Source organism: Pinus tabuliformis, chromosome 3_2 (assembly GCF_031772625.1).
Source record: "Pinus tabuliformis cultivar Carrire ecotype Pingquan chromosome 3_2, CPIR1, whole genome shotgun sequence".
Lineage (NCBI taxonomy): Eukaryota > Viridiplantae > Streptophyta > Pinopsida > Pinales > Pinaceae > Pinus > Pinus tabuliformis.
In genome coordinates, this window is record NC_142302.1 from 976,333,675 (window position 1) to 976,355,092 (window position 21,418).

Below are 21,418 nucleotides of genomic sequence, written 5' to 3' on the forward strand. Positions count from 1 at the left end.
ACTCAGGATCCTGAATCCATAAACCCTCTGAGGAATTGTGGGCTGCTAAAATTCTTTAGGACCACATGGTTAAGGGCTCAGATGGAAGTTTTTCCCTCTTTGATTAGTCTCTGGGGTGTAGATTGAGATATCTTCATCATAAAATGCCAAGAACTAGAACTTGAGGAAATGGATATCTACTTCATCACGGCATTGTCCCAACGAGGGGAAGCGATCCAACTCGTTAGATCTCGCCAAGGAGGTGAAAGTAAAAGGAATCTAGTCCAGAGGCATTGTCCTGATGTCAAAATGATCAATGGAGGGAAGGTGAAGATAGTGACAATCACCAAAAATCTCGTCTTGAGAATAATTTTGTTCACTATGGAATGTGTATCTAGCATGCAAGCCTTGCATGAGGCTTCAAAATCCTAGTTCCAATATGCTATCGCATGTTTGACGCCCACCGTATTCAACTAGTGTGGAGGCTTTTTGGCAAACATGAAAGGAAAACTAACCAAGGGGAGGCATGGACACCTGAAGAAATTTCGGTTTGGTTCGATAATTGTGACCTTATTTTTAGAGTGAGTACCCTTATTCTAGTGTCAATGGGAGAAGGTACCAGATCCTGCCCCCCAAGATCTGAGACTTGCGTGATGGAGTCAACTCATGCCTCGAGGAGGAACGAGTCAGCATATGCATCACACACCACAATTTTTCATTTGGCTAGAATGCCAAATATTTGTTGTAGATGACTATGCTTATGATGGTATGGATTTCAAGTGGGATCCAGATCTACCTTTGCCACCGCGAGAAAAATGGACCGATGCAGGTAAAAACTTGTTTCTTGGATTTTTTCAAGTTTTATTATTTTTTGTAAAGTTTAAACTAAGACTCATCTTGAGATAAATGTGTAAATGTGGGACCAGAGAGACCACCAAGCATGTATCCAATAGCACGGTGAGTTTCACATCAGATAGTGGGCGCAAACTATGAAGAAGGGGCAGACCGCTTAGCTAAGATGGAGCGCAATCTGGAGGCAATAACTCATAGAGTCCTAGAGTATGCCACTATTGATGATGTTCCACTACTTGGCAGAGACAAACAGTGGAAGCCTCTGCAATAATCCGTCAGCTGTTAGGCCGAGTGATCTCTGTGGGTGTGTTTGTGTGTGTGTGTGTGTGTTTTATTTCCTACTTATGTGTCCATAACATGATCAAATTTATAAATGACGCAAATGCCTATCAAGGACAAAATTTGCTAATGCATCTGTTAATGTATTTAAATTACGTGGGATATGTTGATATGTAATGAAATCAAAATTTCTCTCCAACAATCTAACACGTAGATACATACGCAATATTTTTGGATTTCTCACTAAGTAGTGATTGCTTAATTGTAACACAATGAGCTGCGAATCCAACTTGAAAACTAAATCCCTAATACCAAAAGAAACTGCTTCTGACAAGAGTTTAATAACTACACTGTATTCAGCGATATTGGTGGCATGAAAGAGTCATCAGGGGGAGAAGACCCTGGGTTCAAGCACAGAGAGCCAACAATGATTCGTTATAGTCTAGGATAACGTTGGCATTTTCACCTTACCCAAGGTGTAAGGAGTCTCACCCGAGGCATGCTACAACCATAAATAAGAAGGGTTCTTCATGGAGTCAAGGAAGCACCAACCGGACCACCAACTAATAAAATATATATAACATTACACACATATTCAAGATAACATCATACCATCTACTAGACAGAAACTACTATATGCATGAATCTTACATGACATTTCAAGATTTTAAGAGGGTCACCACATCATGTACACTCATACACATTATGCTCCACAACCAATCTAGACTTTCCTTTATATTAATTTAGCATTACATCATTACAACACATCTCGGCATTCACCACAGGAGAATATAAGAAATATACGTTTATAGACTCATGGGCTTGTTCTATAGCTCAAAGGTCCTTCTCAGCTAAGCTTCTACATTCTAATACCAACCTGTCACAACCAACTATCCTCTTCGCAATGCCAACCTCAATAGCTTCACAAACCAACCTCACTTCCTTACGGGCCTTCTCCTTTTATATTCTTCTCCGTCGCTTGGACTAGTAGTTCCTACTTGGTTGTTCTTCCCCTCGGCTGCCCCTCTGTTACACAGCATTTTGTCACTGCCCCTGTACTCCCTGTCTACGATCTTGGAGGACCTCTACAGTGTACCCAACATGCTTTCCCATCATGAAGAAACTCCCAATAAGTCCCTCTTCATGAGCAGAATAATTCCCCTTTGCATCATTTCCCAAGAATCTTCCTTCTATCCCAGTTTACAAGACTGACACTACTAACCAGTTTTCTCCTCGCACTAATTTACAGAAGTTAAAACTAACCCCCTCGCCGATCAGATCGACTAAGCCCTTTTCCAATCACGCTGATCCTCTTTTAGAAGGTTTTTTAAATAAGGAGTCAAAGCTTCCATGTCTAGAAGCTTTGTAACAGAAGTCTGGTAGATGGTTGGTGTTATCGCGAAATCTAGTGTCTATGAAGAATTGCTAGTCCCACTAAGGGTGATAGCTACCTTAGAAACAAACACACTAAAACTACTTTCATTTTCCTTTATGAGAAGTCAATAAGAGGGGAAAGAAGGAGACCAACCTCCGTCTTGCGCTTGGTTCCTTACTCGATTCCTCTCCCTTCTGATAGGTCTTTGCCGCTCGCCTACTCGTTTACCCAGCTTCAAGGAGCACCTGTAGGATCAAAACAACATAACACTATCCAAGAATAGAGATCTAATATCATAAACAATATAGGACCAGATATATATTGACCACACAAAAGCATATATCATCAAACATATAAGAATGTGGAGGAAAACTTGAATAGCTTTATTACTAATCAAGAAAGAGCAAAGAGGATTACAACCAATTGCTCTGACCCAGCATCATCCTCTTAGCAAGAAACCCTTCTTCACCTCATGAAAAGCTTAGATCACCCAACACTATGATGTTACAACAAGAAACCAACAACACTTCCTTACAAGATACAAAATTCCAGCCTCTGGATCTCTGGGATGAGGGATCCATATATAGATGTTTGCAAGGGGGATGAGTCAACTTCTAGGTTCTGACTAGTGTCCTCTCTCTGATAGTTCTTGATTCCACTTGGAGAATAATGATCTCTTACTCATCCCTGGTCGACTTCAGAGAGGCAAGTGTCACAGGAGAAGTTTCTGGAAGATTCCATGATCCTCCACCTCACAGATTGACCCTGCCATTTGTCCACTCTCGTCCATCCCACCCCATAGAAGGGATTTTCAAGAAGCATCGCACCTCCCGTGTGTATTTAGGTGGGATGCAGCGCACTTTGACCATGGAGAAGGTGAGATGGTCCAGTTTTGACCAGTTCTAAGCAGTTTTTCATGGAGAACTTCTGGGAGAAGATGTAATCAATTGACCTTGTCCTTTTAGAGGTTGGAACAACACTTTTAGGGACTTAAGAGACCTTGGTTTATGGACATTTATGATTGGGGTTGCAGTGCCCAAAAATGTCTATAACAGTTGCCCCTTAAAGCATGAGGTCGTTAATTTGTTGATGTCGGGTGAAATGCTTTATCATGAGGATCTGAAGTTTTTTCAAGCTGGAAGGCGACCTGTAATAAGATACAATAAAATACATTATCTTCATAATATTTTTATGATCTAGCTGAGGCAGGCATTCCCATGCTCATCTTTATAAATTCATTTTCATGTACATAAGACAGACAATCGTCTGGGTGTAGACTGATGATTCTGGTAGAGCCATCATCCCTTAGGTTGGATGATTATCTGTGCAGTAATGATGTACATTTGATGTCTTTATTTTCTTGAATATATATCATAGCCCGGATGGATGAAACTAGATCTAGGGTCTTCAATCTCGTTCGATCTTCACTCAAAAGTACAAGTCGATCCATGTGAGAGATGTTCTGGAGTCGAACATGGAAAGACATCGCCTGATTACCAGCCAATGATGTAAGCTGTTAACAGGTGCGAGAGGAATCACCGATAATGATGATGACCCTCAAGGCACTACAGTACAATTCACGTGGTGTGAATAAGGGACTTGGTGTTGAACACCACGCAAAATCTTTCGGTCGAAGGCCATTGATGTAAACCTATCGCCGGAAGTGAGAAACTTTCCGTTGAGGCATGCAAGCTTCAAAGTACTGAAAGAGTTGTTCCTAGATCGACTTCTTGCATAATGAGCTGATGTCGACAAGAAGCGATCCGTCATAGGAGGGCCTTAATGAATCCCACATCAATGACACAGAAGCGAGCAAATGATTTTAATGGAGGTGAAGACGATCTGGTGACATAACGTTCAGGGTGGCGGTCATGAAAGAATGGAGCGTGAATGTATTGCAGTGGGTGAGACACAGGTGAATTCTCTGAGCGACTTCTCTTGAACATATCGGCGACACTGACATGATGGATCAGTAGCATTAACCCCAAATATGGATGGTGTGACAGAACCATGGTGATGTGACCAGTGAATGGAACAACCCAACCCGACTCGAATGCAAAGTGAAAGTGTCATGTTCAAGAGCGACCTGCTACCAATAAAGTTTCTTCAAGTTTTCTTCCCAATTTTTCCCCAATGATTGCTGACCAGTACCTCTTTATTTTTGTCAAGCTTGAGGAGGATAACTTATGCTTGTTCTATAATTTTCCCTTCGGGCAAACCCATCGCTATTTTTTAACGAGCCTAGCGATAGTGAAACTCATTCTTGTTTGTATGGACAAGTTTGTCACTATTCGGCTTTAACGAGTTTAACGACAAGGATAACTCGGTCCTTTTCAATTTTAGAGAATCTGAAAAAGGGACGTAAAGAAAACTTCAATAATCCTTTTTCGTCATATAATCCCTTGAGTCCGAAAAAGTATAAAACAATACAAAAGGGATGAATTTTCGGTACCTTTAACGAGCCAAACAAAACAAGCGCTCAATCTTTTTGTGTAATAATCCCTCAAGTCCAAAAAGATTAAAATCTAAAGGAGGGATAGCACTTCCGGTCACTTTAACGTGCTGGAGAGGCCAATTACTCGGCAATCTTTTCATATTTTATGAGTCAGTTGAAAAGAGCTTAAAGGAGACTCGTTTTTTGAGGAACGAGTGATAATTTCGGGTAGCAACTGATTCCAGGTAAGGTTTCGAATTTTCCAATCACGGCAGTGTCACAAGGATGGCTAACTGTATCACTTTTCGCAGATGTTCCTCAAAAAGGGTAAACAATCAAATGGAGGTGAATGGTCGGCCAATATAGAATGGAGGTGATGATGAGAACACGACCAAGGCTTTAAAGGCTGATGATAATGCATTCACGACAGTTATTTACCAGAAATTGGTTCATTTTTTAATGAGCTTAAACTCTGGGGGAACGTTTTCTCATTGCTTATGTTTATTTTTTAACGAGCTTGAATTCTGCGTTAAAACTGCTCGATCTAGTCATATAATAAGGATATCTCATCGATAGGTTCAATTTTTTAAGGAGCTTTCACCATTCGAAACTATGCTCCGAAGCCTCTCATATGCAAGCTAGGAACGACCAACTACGCCTCTCTACTTAACTACCAAGATCACCGCCAAGGCTAGGTAGGAAACTTTCTCCTTTACTTTGCCGGCGCCATGGTGGCCCCTGCAAAGATGAATGGTCGATTAGACCACTCACCTAACCTAGGTGATTGAAGTCAGAGAAATCATAGAGCTAACGTTAGCTGGTCATTTCTCGCTTGCTTACAAGAGGTTTACATGCCCCCAGGTATAGCGAAAAATTTCCAGGTTACCAAAGATTGCTCTATCTGTACTGCAGACAAAACAATTCCTTGGCGATATCTACCGAAATAGACAAAGGTGAGTGGCGCAGTCGCCTCCACTCACATAACTTTGATGAGGGAATCTTATTCCAGTCTAATCCCATTTTCCTAACTGGATGGGTGTGTCAAACTAGTCAAATATCCTCCGTGGAAACCTACTCTATACCCAAGGTTTTCCTGTCGAAACAGACCAGGGTGCATGCCCCTTGGGTTTCAGTCATGTCCTCCGAATCACCTGCGCTCATCAGGTGGACGGACTAGGGATTAATGAGACATTCCTTGCGTGACAAGACCATTCGAGAATGGTATTTGACTATTTTCTATGTGTGAACTGGGGAATGTAAGTTGGTCTACGAGCTTGACCACTCTTCCTTCATGCGGAAAACACATTACTCTAAAGAGTGAGGAGACAATGGCTCCCATGCAATAAATATAGTCACGTCCAAGGAGTAGATTATAATCCAGGGGTCCTTGGACTACCATTGCGTTCATGTGAACGGTTTTCCTTCTCAATGTTATCAGCACATTGGGAAGGATCCCTAATGGTCGACTGGTTCCTTTGTCAAAGCCTATTAGGTTTCTCATTTCAGGCAAAAGCAATGGCAAACCAAGCGCTTTCCAAGCACTTGAGGAAAGGATACTCACAGAAGCCCCTTCATCTATGATGGTACCGGCCAGGATCATTTTGTATATTTGAGCAATGATTCGAAATGGTACACTAGCCGGTAAACAGGATCTGCCTAGTAGATTCCAATCGAAGGAAACAACCAGGTTGCTTGTAGGTGGGACCGAATAGACAACCGGATATGACTCTGACGAACTTCCTTCCTGCGGTAAAGGAATGGGTAGACTGCCCCCATGTTCATCGGAGTCTGTGTTTACGAAGAGAATTTGAACGGTGTCGTTCTTATCCTCCTCAGTGATTGTATCATCCGAAGATGGACTCTCTGAAGGCAAGACCGGGTCAACTGCCACCTCGACCTTTTGACTTTTGTCTGGTGTGGATTGAGAGGGCTCATCTTCAATGATAGACGCTTCAGCTGACCAAAATGTCGTGTCAGCCGGATTTTCAACTAGTGAAGGACTTGGCAAGAGTTTCTTATATCGAGGAGGAGCCGTAATGGTGAAACCGGACGGTCATCCAAAACTCTTTTAGCCTCGTCTAGGAAGGGACAACGGTGGACGGCGTGATCGCCTTCACACAGTTTATAAGGAAATTTTCAATTCCTTTTCTGTCCAGAGACTTCACTTTCACTAGTTGACGGTGTATTTTCAACATGATCATCAGAGGTTGATGACACCGGATTGTGCAAATGAGGAGACCAGTCCCTTAAGATCCGAGGGATGCAAGGACAATCTTAATGATAGTGGTCTCCTTTGCAAATGACACATGGCGATTTAGGCCTGGATGGTGCAGTGTGTGGATTTTCGCTAGACGATGCCTGGTTGCCCTTTTTCGCCTTTGGCTCCTTCTTCTTCTTCTCTTTTTTCTTCTTCTCCTTCTTCTTCTCAGTTACTTGATTTTTGGCTTTACCAGCTTCATCAAGCGAAGAGGAAGGAGAGGGAGAATTGGATGAAGTAGAAGGTTGGGGGGTAACTCTGGTATCATTTAGTTGCTGACTTGATTGCTCAGGAATTATGATATTCTGAACGACAGACGTTGAGAAGAGCCATACGGGCAAACCAATCATCAATCTTGGAAGTGACAATGTGGCCATATGAGGTGCACCAACATCTCCCCAAGAGGAGAAAGGACTAGGATTTCCCCCAAGGGGAAATCCTTGGTTAGTGGACTCCATTTTTCTCAACCTAAGACCAATGTAGGAAAGGTGATATTTATTCCGATTAAAATAAATTTTAGGCGCTTTGACATAACTTGTTTTTTCAATTTTTAAGAGTCGAGAAAAAACAAAAGATGACTCTAGTCGCCTTCGATTTTTAATGAGCTTGAAGTGACAAGTGCTCAGATGGACCTTTTCCTTTAAGGAGTCTGAAAAGGAATGAAAGAGACTACTCTGGAAATCTAGATAGAGGAATTACCAAACCAATTGCAAAACTACAGAATACTTTTTACGGTACGGCAGTCAATCTTCCCGAATGTTGTGTTCAGTGCATTGCGATGATAGGGCGATAGACATGGATTCCTATGGATAAAGGATAAAGCCTACTGTGGTCTCCCAATATATACTCGACGGTACATGGGAGCACAAGTCTGTACTGGCACTTATCATCTCAAAGTGGAGGAATCACCCAACCATCAATGAAAACAATAGTTACTAGGCTTTACGACGCCGGAATACGTCTCTAGCCTCGACTTCTAAATGTTGTGCGTTAGGTTCCAAAGTGTTTTTAGGTTCATTAAATTTATTTTACAGTTGATCTTGCTTAAGAAATTTGCCTTTCGAGTTCACCGCGTGATGTAGATATACAATTTCCTAAAATGTAGTCTAAGATGATAAACAATCGTTTAATCTTCTTTTTGCAATGAAAATCCTAGCTACTAAGGAAAGAGAGACGAGATTCTTTCAACATAGAGCAGAGAGCACACACTATATGCACTGTCCTAAATCAAACCAACAATCAGTCTAAATGCAAATGCACATGCATGTATTTGTTTTCAGCCTTCTTAATGTGTGAATGATAAAAAGAAAGCTAAGCGCAAATCTGAATTATTTTTCAAAGCGACATTACTAACAAGTTTCTTTTCAAGACAAAATGAAGACAATGACGACACTTTGTTATTTGGAATTGAAAACTTGCTTTCGACACTTGAAAAACTACTAATTCAAATCAAATACAAGAGTAACAGTGTAATCGACTATCAAGAATAATTGGATTCTCTTCTATGACTGAAAATGACACTTGCGACACTTTAAAATCAAGAAACGACAGTTCAATTACGCTACTTCTTTGTAAAAGAGAACTGAAAATGGCTCAAAATACATAAAACATTTACAGTTCTTTGCACAATGGACGCGGAATAATGGTAAGGAAGGGGGTTTCAACATAGGTATACTGACTACTAACAGAAAAACTCCTGAATAGAGCTGAAAAGAGTGAACACAGAAACCAAAATCTAGGAGCAGGAAAGGCCTTGTCTGATCAGCGCACCTGTAACATAGTGAAAAAGAGATGCAGCACACCTACTACACTCGGGAAGTGCGATGCATCTAGAATTCACAGAAGAGACAGTGCGCTGGACCAGGGACGAGACTTTAACTGGGTTCCGGGTCACAGTTTGCAGCTCAGTTCAGGGATTTAGGCCGAGCAAGTGGTAATCAGTAAATCAATCACAGGGGTAGATCTAAAGAGGTTACTAGAGCCACCACAAGGGCAATTAGGATGTCTACAAATCAATTGTTCAGTTTATAAACAAAACCCGGAGATAGACTGAAGCGGCATTTATCTACTTTGCATTTGCATAGAAAATGCAGTTCGAAGGCTACCTGGCTCAACTTCAGGCTCCGTCTGTAAGTTTATAAAATGAACAAATATAGAAAAGTAAACAAGCTATTCGCTCCCTAGTGGAGTCGCCATTTTGTTATCGGGAAATCTAGTGTCTATGCAGAACTGCTAGTCCCACTAAGGGTGATAGCTACCTTAGAAACAAACACATTAAAACTACTTTCGTTTTCCTTTATGATAAGTAAATAAGAGGGGAAAGAAGGAGACCAACCTCTGTCTTGCGCTTGGTTCCTTACTTGATTCCTCTCCCTTCTGATAGGTCTTTACTGCTCACCTACTCGTTTACCCAGCTTCAAGGAGCACCTGTAGGATCAAAGTAGCATAACACTATCCAAGAATAGAGATCTACTATCATAAACAATATAGGACCAGATATATATTGACCACACAAAAGCATATATCATCAAACATACAAGAATGTGGAGGAACACTTGAATAGCTTTATTAATAATCAAGAAAGAGCAAAGAGGATTACAACCAATTGTTCTGACCCAGCGTCATCCTCTCAGCAAGAAGCCCTTCTTCACCTCATGAAAAGCTTAGATCACCCAACACTATGATGTTAAAACAAGAAACCAACACCACTTCCTTTCAAGATACAAAATTCCAGCCTCTAGATCTTTGGGATGAGGGATCCATATATAGATGTTTGCAATGGGGATGAGTCAGCTTTTTGGTTCTGACTAGTGTCCTCTCTTTGATAGTTCTTGATTCCACCTAGAGAATAATGATCTCTTACTCATCCGTGATCGAATGCAGAGAGGCAAGTGTCACAGGAGAAGTTTCTGGAAGATTCCATGATCCTCCACCTCACAGATTGACCCTGCCATTTGTCCACTCTCACCCATCGCACCTTATAGAAGGGATTTTCAAGATGCATCGCACCTCCTGTGTGTATTTAGGTGGGATGCAGCGCACTTTGACCATGGAGAAGGTGAGATGGTCCAATTTTGACCAGTTCTGAGCAGTTTTTCATGGAGAACTTCTGGGAGAAGATGTAATCAATTGACCTTGTTCTTTTAGAGGTTGGAACAACACTTTTAGGGACTTAAGAGCCCTTGGTTTATGGACATTTATGATTGGGGTTGTAGTGCCCAAAAATGTCTATAACAGTTGGGCCAGATAGAGCCGAGGAAATCTGTTTGGGTTCCTTTTCCCTATTAGGATGGAACAACATCAAGAGATAAGACCTTCTCCCATGATGAGAGGAGCCATCTCCCCTCCATCCAAGCTATATAAGCCTCTCTTTTTCCCAAGCAAAATCTAGTTAGAGTTTTGGAGCAAGTGTGAATAACTAGCAACTGATTTATAGGTTATAGCTTTCTAGTGTGTGTTTGAGGGAGAATAGTGTGATTTTGGTTTAGTTTGAGACTATAGGGAAAGAGGCCTTAAACTTCCATTTGTTGGGGCTATCCATGAAGTGATAGTAGAAGTGTGGGAACCCGTATATGTAAGAGGAGACCAGCAACGTCAAGGCACTAGTTGTAATCTCTTTCTGATTTATATTAATGCAACTATCAATTGATTTCCTACATGAAGCATCATTTTACATCTTTATCGCTTAATGTTCCTTGACCTATTAAGTAGCTTGAATACAATATTACATGTTGTCACGTTTGTTGTTGTTGTTGTTTGCTTGTTTCAAGTATTCGAAGGAAGGAAACAGAAGATAGTTGGAGTGAGGAAGCAGGATCATCACTAAGAAGAATAGTGTTCTACGAGGTAGGCCCTCTTAATTAATTCTAGCTTAAGGAGATTTTCCATAGATTGTTCTGTTTTTGGCTAGACACGCTCTCTCGGGCTAGTGGAATTGTTTGTGTCCACACTGAGAATTTACGTGCACCACAAATTGGCCACTATATTGGGTGTTGTAGCATTTTTGGTTTTGGTAAGTTAGTATCAATTAGTCAAAAAATGAAAATATATTTCAAAAAATGTTAAGTTAGGATATGGACAAAAAGAATATTAAATAAAAAATGTTAGGGATATTTTATGAATAAGTCCATATCAAATAAAATGTTAGAATAGATGCCCTAAAAAATGAAGGCAAAAATAAAATGTTAGGTTAGAAAGAAAAGCAAAAAACAATAAACTCTGAAAGTGTTGCAAATCCAAATGCCACTACTCTTAGTCAATTTTATTTTTGCAAATAAAGGTTGTGTGTAGATTGTTTAAATGCCACACCTAGTTCATCTAATCCAATTGTACAGTTTAATCATGATTGGATTTGATTTAACTTTTTTTCAATAGGTAGCAATAGGTAGCAAATAAAATTGGCTCAAAAATTTAATCTGAGCCAATGGATGAAATAAGGGATAGAGGTAGATTAGTCATTAAAAGGAAATATTGAGTTTCTAGCCTAAATGCACTAGGATGAATAAATGAAAATATTAGGAGCGTAAAGGGTAGGTAGACATATGAGAAATAATTGGAGCATGAAAGGATTTTATCCTAAGTTGTAACATTGGATAATTCTTACATGCGATGTTTCATTTTGAATTAACTATGGATTCTAAGTACCAATGTATTTTTCGATATCCTAACTTCAAACATTCATTCACCATAACACCAAACTATCACATCCACTAGAATCATGACCTCACCATCACTTCTGCCTCACATGTTAAATCCCTTCCACCTTACCTTTCATCTCGCATGCTCCCCCGAGATCCGATGGCACACATCCCTCCTTGGCCCTCATTTGCCATCCGAAATTTATCGGGGAGGGGGGGGGGGTGGCGCCAAAGTGGGAAGTTTCCAAAACCACCACCTTAAACCACCTTAGCCTCATTTTAGTCTTTCAGTACTTAAAATCCTTAAACAACTTACTGCCTCAAGTTGCCCCCGAATGCAGTTTACATGCGACTATTTACTGCCACTCCATGTCACCATCCACGTCTGCTCCACATCATATATTCCATCCAATCAACTTCTGCATATCTGTTGTTCATTCAATTCACCATCTCTCGCGAATTTATGTCCTAAAGACCCATTAATTAATCTCGTTGGATAATTAATGCAGATTTAACTGTTCATTCAACAGCTCCACTCCAATTGTTCCATTAAAAGCCTTGTTCCTCCATGAAACCAGTTACATAATACTTTTCTGTAACCAAATTGATCACCCACAGTTTGCCTCCTTACATCTCAAAGATGATCTGACACTTAAGCAGCAATTTTTTCCTATTCAGAAGAAAGCCGACATCCAGGTCCACTTGTCTCTTTTTCAGTCATACTATTTTTATTGTGAGCACCCTGTTTCAAACCAATTTTTCCATTTCTATCATTTTCAGTCTACAAATTCATTTGATAAAATGCCTCCTAAGGGAAAAGAAGTTGCAGAAATCCCAAATCGTCTTGTACATCCACAGGTTGACTTCCACCATACCCCCCTGCTCGACAGGGATTGTAAAATCATTAAAACTTCTTCTCAATTTGATTTATATGAAATTTATTGCTAGATGGAAGATCAATTAATTGATCAAACTGATGAAATAGGACTTTGGGACTCCCTCCTTCCACACTACATTTTCCCTCAGACACACAGAGCAGTTGAATTTGTCAGGAAATGCCACTAATCCTATGATCCCAGCAAAAGAACAATCATTTCATCCACAGGAGAAATCCTCTATTTAATCAATGTTGATTCCATTGAAAAGATGTTGCAAGCCCCTAATACTACACCAACCCATCCTTTTTCCCATGAAATCCTGATAGAAACCTATCAGAAACTAGATTTTACTAAAAGATCCCAGACTCTTGAACTTTTCCTAGCCATTGATAGTTCTCTGCCTAAAAGAAACCCTCCTTATGACTCATCCATGTTCCTTGATAGAACCAAGGAAATCACCACTATTTTGTCCTATATTCTTAGTTATAACTCTGATCAACATGTTAATGATGCCATCCTAGGTTTCTTATCTATCTTTTCTGTTGATTCCAAACCCATTGTTATTTATAATTTCAGCCAATTCCTAGTTGAAGCCATACATGAGCAATTTGTCCAGTTTAACACTAAAGAAGCATTCAAGTATGCTTCAATACTTGTATACCTTTTCATATATTTTCAAGGAGACAAATTTCCATTTACGTTACAGAAGCTAGATGAGGAAGGTAACCATCAATCAGTGATATTTTTGACTACAATGGGAATGAAGGAGAAATAAGAGTTTACCTATAAACAATTCATAGAATTGTTTCTTCATCCATCTATCGGTCTTATGAGCAGCACTCCAGTACCAAGGATTAGTGATGAGATTATCAAAGTATTGCAGCTGGTCGACTAGGCCACAACAGGAGATCGGTATCCTTACCAAAACTACACAGAAATCAGGGTTTATGGTTGTAATCTTCCACCCTACAAACTTCCCAAGTACCTCCCCCATCAGAATCTTTGCACTGGAATATATTAGGAAAAGGTTAAATTCATATGAAGTACACTTTGTGGTAGCAAAGAAGAAATCTCAATTCAAGATCAAAGCTCAGGATGGCCCATTCATCTGCAATACCATAGCAATAGGAGAAGAAGTAGATAGGTTACTAAAGGAAATGAAGTTTGGTCTCAATTTCACTTGGTCTTATGACCCAATGGGAGTGATTTCTAACCTCAGGGTGGAAAACAAGTTTAAAGCATATCACCACACAGCCAGGCCAGAAATAGAACAATACAAAAATCAGTTGGAGTGGACAGAGAACACCCTCCAAGAAGCTAGAGAACAGTTAGTATCCACTTCAAATGTGCAAACTCCACTTGCACAGGAAAAGACAGCTAAATGAGCAAGGGAAGAACAGTTATCCCCTACAACTGAAGCATCAAACCAAGGATTTAGGATCATGCATAGGAAAAAGAGACCTAGGATCTCTGTGACTGTTGGTGCAACACATGAGTCTCAGAAAACCATATTTGATGGACTTGGAGACATCATGCTCTATACATAGTCTGGTGGATAGTCTACCCAGTCCCCAACACATTCCACTACTTCTCATGAACAACAGGTAATTCAGACCAGTGGAAGCATTCAGAAGGACAAGGAGGAGGAAATCTTTCATGTTTTTAGTTAGATTAAAAATAAGAATGAAGAGTTGAAGTTGAACACCTACACACAGTTCTGGAAACATTCCTCTAGCTCTCAGGCTAGATTTCTTTCAGTCTTTGACTCTGAGAAGGGTAAAATGTAGATGGCTTTTCTGCAGGCTCAAGATTCCACGGCCTAGGACTGTTGCACATTATCAAAAGTAGACCTATTTTGAATTTAATGTAAAGGATGTGCATCCAATTGATCAAATTGAGATGCACAAACAAACTGGACAAATGATTTCTTCTACTTTAACTCATACTGCCATGAGTTTGTCAAAATTGCAGGTTACCTTAGCAAACACATACTCACAACTTAAGTTGGAGAAAGTCTCCTCATTGGCAAAGATCAGTGGGATTGATCAATAGGGCTCTGTGAATGGAAAAGAGAAACTGTCGAATTGGGAATGAGTGTGGTCGGATCTCATGCAGGAGGAGATCATGAGGAGCACACGAGATGGTTCTTCATCCAAGGATGATGAAGAAAATCTGGCCTTAGCAAGTAAGACAAGGAAAGGGAAGGGGAAGGCGTCCCATTCCGAATCTAATTCTTCTCATGGAGGGAAGAAGATTGACAAGTCTAAAGTGAGATGCTTTAATTGTCACAAGATGGGTCATTATGAAACTAATTTCCCATCAAATAAGTCCAACAAGGGATCCTCGAAAGGATTAGAAAGTGAGGCATTACCCTCTCAGTTCAAATGGACTTCACCCTCATCGCATGCATGGTGTCATCGATGATGGGTTGCGGTTGGTATCTTGACAGTGGAGCCTCATTCCACATGATCGGCGATAAAGTTTTATTCAATACCTTGGAGGAGAAAGACCTCAAGATGTGCATAGAGATGGGTGACGATGAAAGGTATAGTGTTTCAGGAGTGGGCACAGTTGTTTTTCAGAGGGAGCATGGAGCTCTTATCACCTTGACAGATGTGAAGTATGTGCCTGGGCTGAAGAAGAATTTGGTATCGATCGCGATGTTGGAGGAGAAATGCTACGATGTTATGTTTAGTAAGGGAAAGGTTTTTCTTAGACACATCACCACAAGACAAGTGAAATAGATCAATTCATGAGTCAAGAACTTGTATGCTCTTGAGGTCCAAGATGCATGCAAATCCTTGAGGAGCAAGGCAAATGTTAGAGACTTGGTGGTTGAGAGGGAGAGTAAATTACCTCTCAACATGCAATTCCAGAAGAATTCTCAGACAATTGTGGAGGAGCCACAATTGGAGATGTCAAGAGGAGACCGATTGGAGGCATCCACTCATGCAGAGACCTCTAGTAGGGGGAAATTTCAAGCCAAGTCGGCAGAGGGATCACATGTATCCATACCTCTAGGTGTGAGGTGGGGCGATGTGAAGTGATAGTCTCAAGAAGGATGAAATTGGGCAGGGTCCATTGAGAGGTTTTATCTCATGGATCATACCTTGATACGGGAGCCCAAAGTACATAGTAGCCGAAGGAATAAGTGGGATTGATGCAGTGAGAGATCAAAGTGATAGAGGCTAGAGCAGTCAGATACTTAAGAGCACATAGAAGGATTAACAACAGTGAAAAAAGGCTGAGTAAGCATAAGCGCAGAGTTTTCAGTTGACAGAGGCAATAACAGTTAGAGTCTTTGATGACAGATAAATCATACTGATTCAGGTTGGATATTTTTTGTTTCTAGAGTTGCTAGAGCAACAACACTTGAGAGAAGTGTTGCATGCAGAATATTCCAAAGGTTCAAGATTGGGATCGAGGTGAATTCCTTTCTTGTTGAGAGGAAGTGTTGAAAATAGCAACAACAAATGATAAAAATGGAATCCAAAATATTCGAATTTTAATTTGTCCTTGAATTAAAATTGTGAATTAAAATTGTGAATTAAAATTCGAATTTAGTCTCACGAGCTGCTTGAAAAATAATTAATTAATTCATTATGGATTAATTAGTTGGAGAAGTTCAAGTTAGACATCTTTTTGAAGTCATGCAATAGTTATCCCTTAAATTAAGGAGATTATCCCTTAATTAAGGAGATAAGATTGAGTTATATTTGAGTTGTAATTATTTAGCTCAGTTTACTGAGTTAAGTCTAGTTAAATTAGTTCCAAACTGTTTGAGGAACTAATTATGAGTTATCAGTCAGTTGATGCATACATGCACTCAACTAGTGTACTCCGAATAACTGAAGATTCTCTGATCATTAACTCATGCATGCCTATTTTGAGAATGACACAGTTGAGATTAAAGACAGAGATAGTGTACTATCAGTTGCATGTTTTCTCCTATAAAGGAAACTCATGCATGTAGAAGGAATAAGGTTCCTTGAGGATTGTACAGTTCTGACAGTGTGTTAGAGTAGTGTGTGAGAGCATTGTTACACTGGGTGAAGGAGATCATCCTAGAGGTAACTGCGCAAGGAAATAGGAGGCTTGGAGGGCAGAGGAGAATGTTTGTGAGAAGCCTTGTTTGCCTATGAGCATCCAGGAGGATTGTACTGAGATCTGGTTAGCTGTGAGAGCTAAGGCTTTGTATTATTCTGATATATTTCCACCTCGTATGATACTACATATAGTGGGGTTTTTAGCTGAGGCTTTCCCATGACTATTCTTTTGTGTTTCACATGCATTGATTCCTCTTCTCGTTATATGTGTTCAACTTGATCTTGCTCAAATATTTTAAGCTTCTGCAAATTGATTGTAGAAGTAGGTTAAAGTATTTTTCTTTGGTTATATTGCATTATCAGGTTAATCTACAGTGAGAATTTCTACATGATATCAGCGCTAAGTTTATCGAAGCTATGAATAGTATACGGAGAAGAGAATTCGAAGTTTGAGGTTCAAGGTTGCAGGTGCAAATCAAATTCATCTCATACTTCAAGGTTGGTCAATGGCATTCTATGGCTTGAGACTCGAGTATGCCTTGGAAGGCAACTCGACTTACATAGCATGGAAAGATCGCATGGAGGCTATATTAGAAGACAACAAATTAAAGTATTTCATTGATCAAGAAATCCAAAAGCCAGCGTCAACTAATGTACAAGAGTTGGCTGAGTGGAAGAAGTGTGTGGCAAGGGTGAGAAAAATCATCCTTGAGGGAGTTCGAGACCATATTGTCTCGAGTCTCCATGGGAAGGATACTCCATATTCAATGTGGAAGACATTGAAGGACCTCTACCATAACCGTAGCGACCAGAGGAAATTGGAGCTCAAGGACAAGCTTCAAAGAATCAAGATGGAGAACTGTGATACTATTTCCACATATCTGAACAAGCTCACCACTTGTAGAGATGAGCATAGCAGTGTGGGAATAACTACTTTTGATGATGATATGGTGAGCCTCACTCTCCTTGGCCTTCCAAAGAGTTGGAATAGCTACCAGGACTTTGTGAATGGAAGGGAGAAACTGGCGGATTGGGAACGACTGTGGTCGGATCTCATGCAGGAGGAGATCAAGAGGAGCACACGGGATGGTTCTTCATCCAAGGATGATGAAGAAAATTTTGCCTTAGAAAGTAAGGCAAGGAAAGGGGAGGGGAAGGCATCCCATTCCGAATCAAATTCTCCTCATGGAGGGAATAAGGTTGACAAGTCTAAAGTGAGATGCTTTAATTGTCACAAGAAGGTTCATTATGCGACTAATTTCCCATTGAAGAAGTCCAAGAAGGGATCCTCGGAAGGATCGGAAGGTGAGGTATTAGCCTCTCAGTTTGAGATGGACTCCACCCTCATCGCATGCATGGCATCATTGATGATGGGTTGTGGTTGGTATCTTAACAGTGGAGCCTCATTCCACATGACCGGTGATAAAAGTTTATTCAGTACCTTGGAGGAGAAAGACCTCAAGATGCGCATAGAGATGGATGACGATGAAAGGTATAGTGTTTCAGGAGTGGGCACGGTTGCTTTTCAAAGGGAGCATGGAGCTCTTATCACCTTAACAGATGTGAAGTATGTGCCTGGAGTGAAGAAGAATTTGGTATCGATCACGATGTTGGAGGACAAAGGCTACGATGTTGTCTTGAGTAAGGGAAAGGTTTTCCTTAGACACATCACCATGAGATAGGTGAAACAAATCAGTTCACGAGTCAAGAACATGTATGCTCTTGAGGTGCAAGATGCATGCAAAGCCTTGAGGAGCAAGGAAAATGTTAGATACTTGGTGGTTGAGAGGGAGAGTAAATTACCTCTCAACATGTAGTCCTAGAAGAATTCTTAGACAATTATGGAGGAGCCACAATTGGAGATGCCGAGAGGAGATCGAGTGGAGGCATCCAATCATGCAAAGACCTCTAGTAGGGGGAAATTTCAAGCCAAGTCAGCAGAGGGATCACATGCAGCCATACCTCCAGGTGTGAGGTGGGGCGATGTGAAGTGATAGTTTCAAGAAAGCTGAAATTGGGCAGGGTCCATTGAGAGGTTTTATCTCATGGATTGTACCTTGCTATGGGAGCCCAAAGTACATAGCAAGAGGAATCAGTGGGATTGATGCAGTGAGAGATCAAAGTGACAGACACTAGAGTAGTCAGATACTGAAGAGCATAGAGAAGGATTGACAACAGTGCAGAAAGGCTGAGTCAGCAGAAGCATAGAGTTTTTAGTTGATAGAGGCAATAGCAGTTAGAGAGTTTGATGACAAATGCATCATATTAATTCAGGTTGGATTTTTTTTGTTTTTGGAGTCGCTGGAGCAACACCACTTGAGAGAAGTGTTGCATGCAGAACATTCCAAAGGTTCAGGATCAAGACCGAGTTGAATTGCTTTCTTGTTGAGAGGGAGTGTGGAAAATAGCAACAAGAAATGATAAAAATAGAATCCAAAATATTCCAATTTTAATTTGTCCTTGAATTAAAATTCGAATTTAGTCTCACCAGCTACTTGAAAAATAATTAATTAATTCATTATGGATTAATTAGTTGGAGAAATTCAAGTTAGAAGTCTTTGTGAAGTCATGCAACAGTTATCCCTTAAATTAAGAAGATTATCCCTTAATTAAGGAGATAAGATTGAGTTATATTTGAGTTGTAATTAGTTAGCTCAGTTTACTGAGTTAAGTCCAGTTAAATTAGTTCCAAACTGTTTGAGGAACTAATTGTGAGTTATCAGTCAGTTGATGCATGCATGCACTAAACTAGTGTACTCCGGATAACTGAAGAATCTCTCATCATTAACTCATGCATGTCTATTCTGAGAAAGACCCCATTGAGATTAAAGACAAGGACAATGTACTATCAGTTGCATGTTTTCTCCTATAAAGGAAACTCATGCATGTAGAAGGAATAAGGTTTCTTGAGGATTACGCAGTTTTGACAGTGTGTTAGAGCAGTGTGTGAGCGCGGTGTTACACTTGGTGAAGGAGATCATCCTAGAGGTAATTGCGCAAGGAAATAGGAGGCTTGGAGGGTAGAGAAGAAGGTTTGTGAGAACCCTTGTTTTCCTGTGAGCATCCAGGAGTATTGTACTGAGAGATGGCTAGCTGTGAGAGCTAAGGCTTTGTATTATTCTGATAGATTTCCACCTTGTATGATAACACAGATAGTGGGCTTTTTAGCTCAGGCTTTCCCCTGAGTATTCTTCTGTGTTTCATGTGCATTGATTCTTCTTTTGGTTATATGTGTTCAGCTTGATCTTGCTCAAATATTTTAAGCTTCCACAAATTGATTGTAGAAGTAGGTTAAGGTATCTTGCTTTGGTTATATTTTATTATCAGGTTAATCTAAAATGAGAATTTCTACATGGTATCAGAGTTGAGTTTATCGGAGCTGTGAATAGTATATGGAGAAGATAATTTGAAGTTTGAAGTTTAGGGTTGCAGGTGCAAATTGAATTCATCTCATACTTCAAGGTTGTTCAATGGCATTCTATGGCTTGAGACTCGAGTATACCTTGGAAGGCAGCTCGAATTACATAGCATGGAAATATCGTATGGAGGATGTTATAGAAGACAACGACTTGAAGGATTTCATTGATCAAGAAATCCAAAAGCCAACTTCAACTAATGCACAAGAGTTGGTTTAGTGGAAGAAGTGTGTGGAGAGGGCGAGATGGATCATCCTTGAGGGAGATCGAGACCATATTGTATCGAGTCTCCATGGGAAGGATACTCTATATTCAATGTGGAAGACATTGAAGGACCACTACTAGAACAGTAGAGACCAGAGGAAATTGGAGCTCAAGGACAAGCTTCAAAGAATCAAGATGGAGAACTGCAATACTATTTCCACATATCTGAACAATCTCACCACTTGCAGATATGAGCTTAGAAGTGTGAGAATAACTACTTTTGATGATGATATGGTGAGCCTCGCTCTCCTTGACCTTCCAAAGAGCTGGAATAGGTATCAGGACTCTATGAATGGAAGGGAGAAACTGCCGGATTGGGAACAACTATGGTCGGATCTCATGGAGGAGGAGATCAGGAGGAGCAGACGAGATGGTTCTTCATCCAAGGATGATGAAGAAAATTTTGCCTTAGCAAGTAAGGCAAGGAAATGGAAGGGGAAGGCGTTCCATTCCAAATTGAATTCTTCTCATGGAGGGAAGAAGAATGACAAGTCTAAAGTGAGCTGCTTTAATTGTCACGAGGTGGGTCATTATGCGACTAATTTCCCATCGAAGAAGTCCAAGAAGGGATCCTCGGAAGGATCGGAAGGTGAGGCATTATCCTCTTAGTTCGAGATGGACTTCACCCTCATCACATGCATGGTGTCATTGATGATGTGTTGTGGCTGGTATCTTAACAGTGGAGCCTCATTCCACATGACCGGTGATAAAAGTTTATCCAGTACCTTGGAGGAGAAAGACCTCAAGATGCGCATAGATATGGGTGACGATGAAAGGTATAGTGTTTTAGGAGTGGGCACGGTTGCTTTTTTCAGAGGGAGCATGGAGCTCTTATCACATTGACAGATGTGAAGTATGTGCCTAGATTGAAGAAGAATTTGGTATCGATTACAAAGTTGGAGGACAAAGGCTACGATGTTGTCTTTAGTAAGGGAAAGGTTTTCCTTAGACACATCACCACGAGACAAGTGAAACAGATCAGTTCACAAGTCAAGAACCTG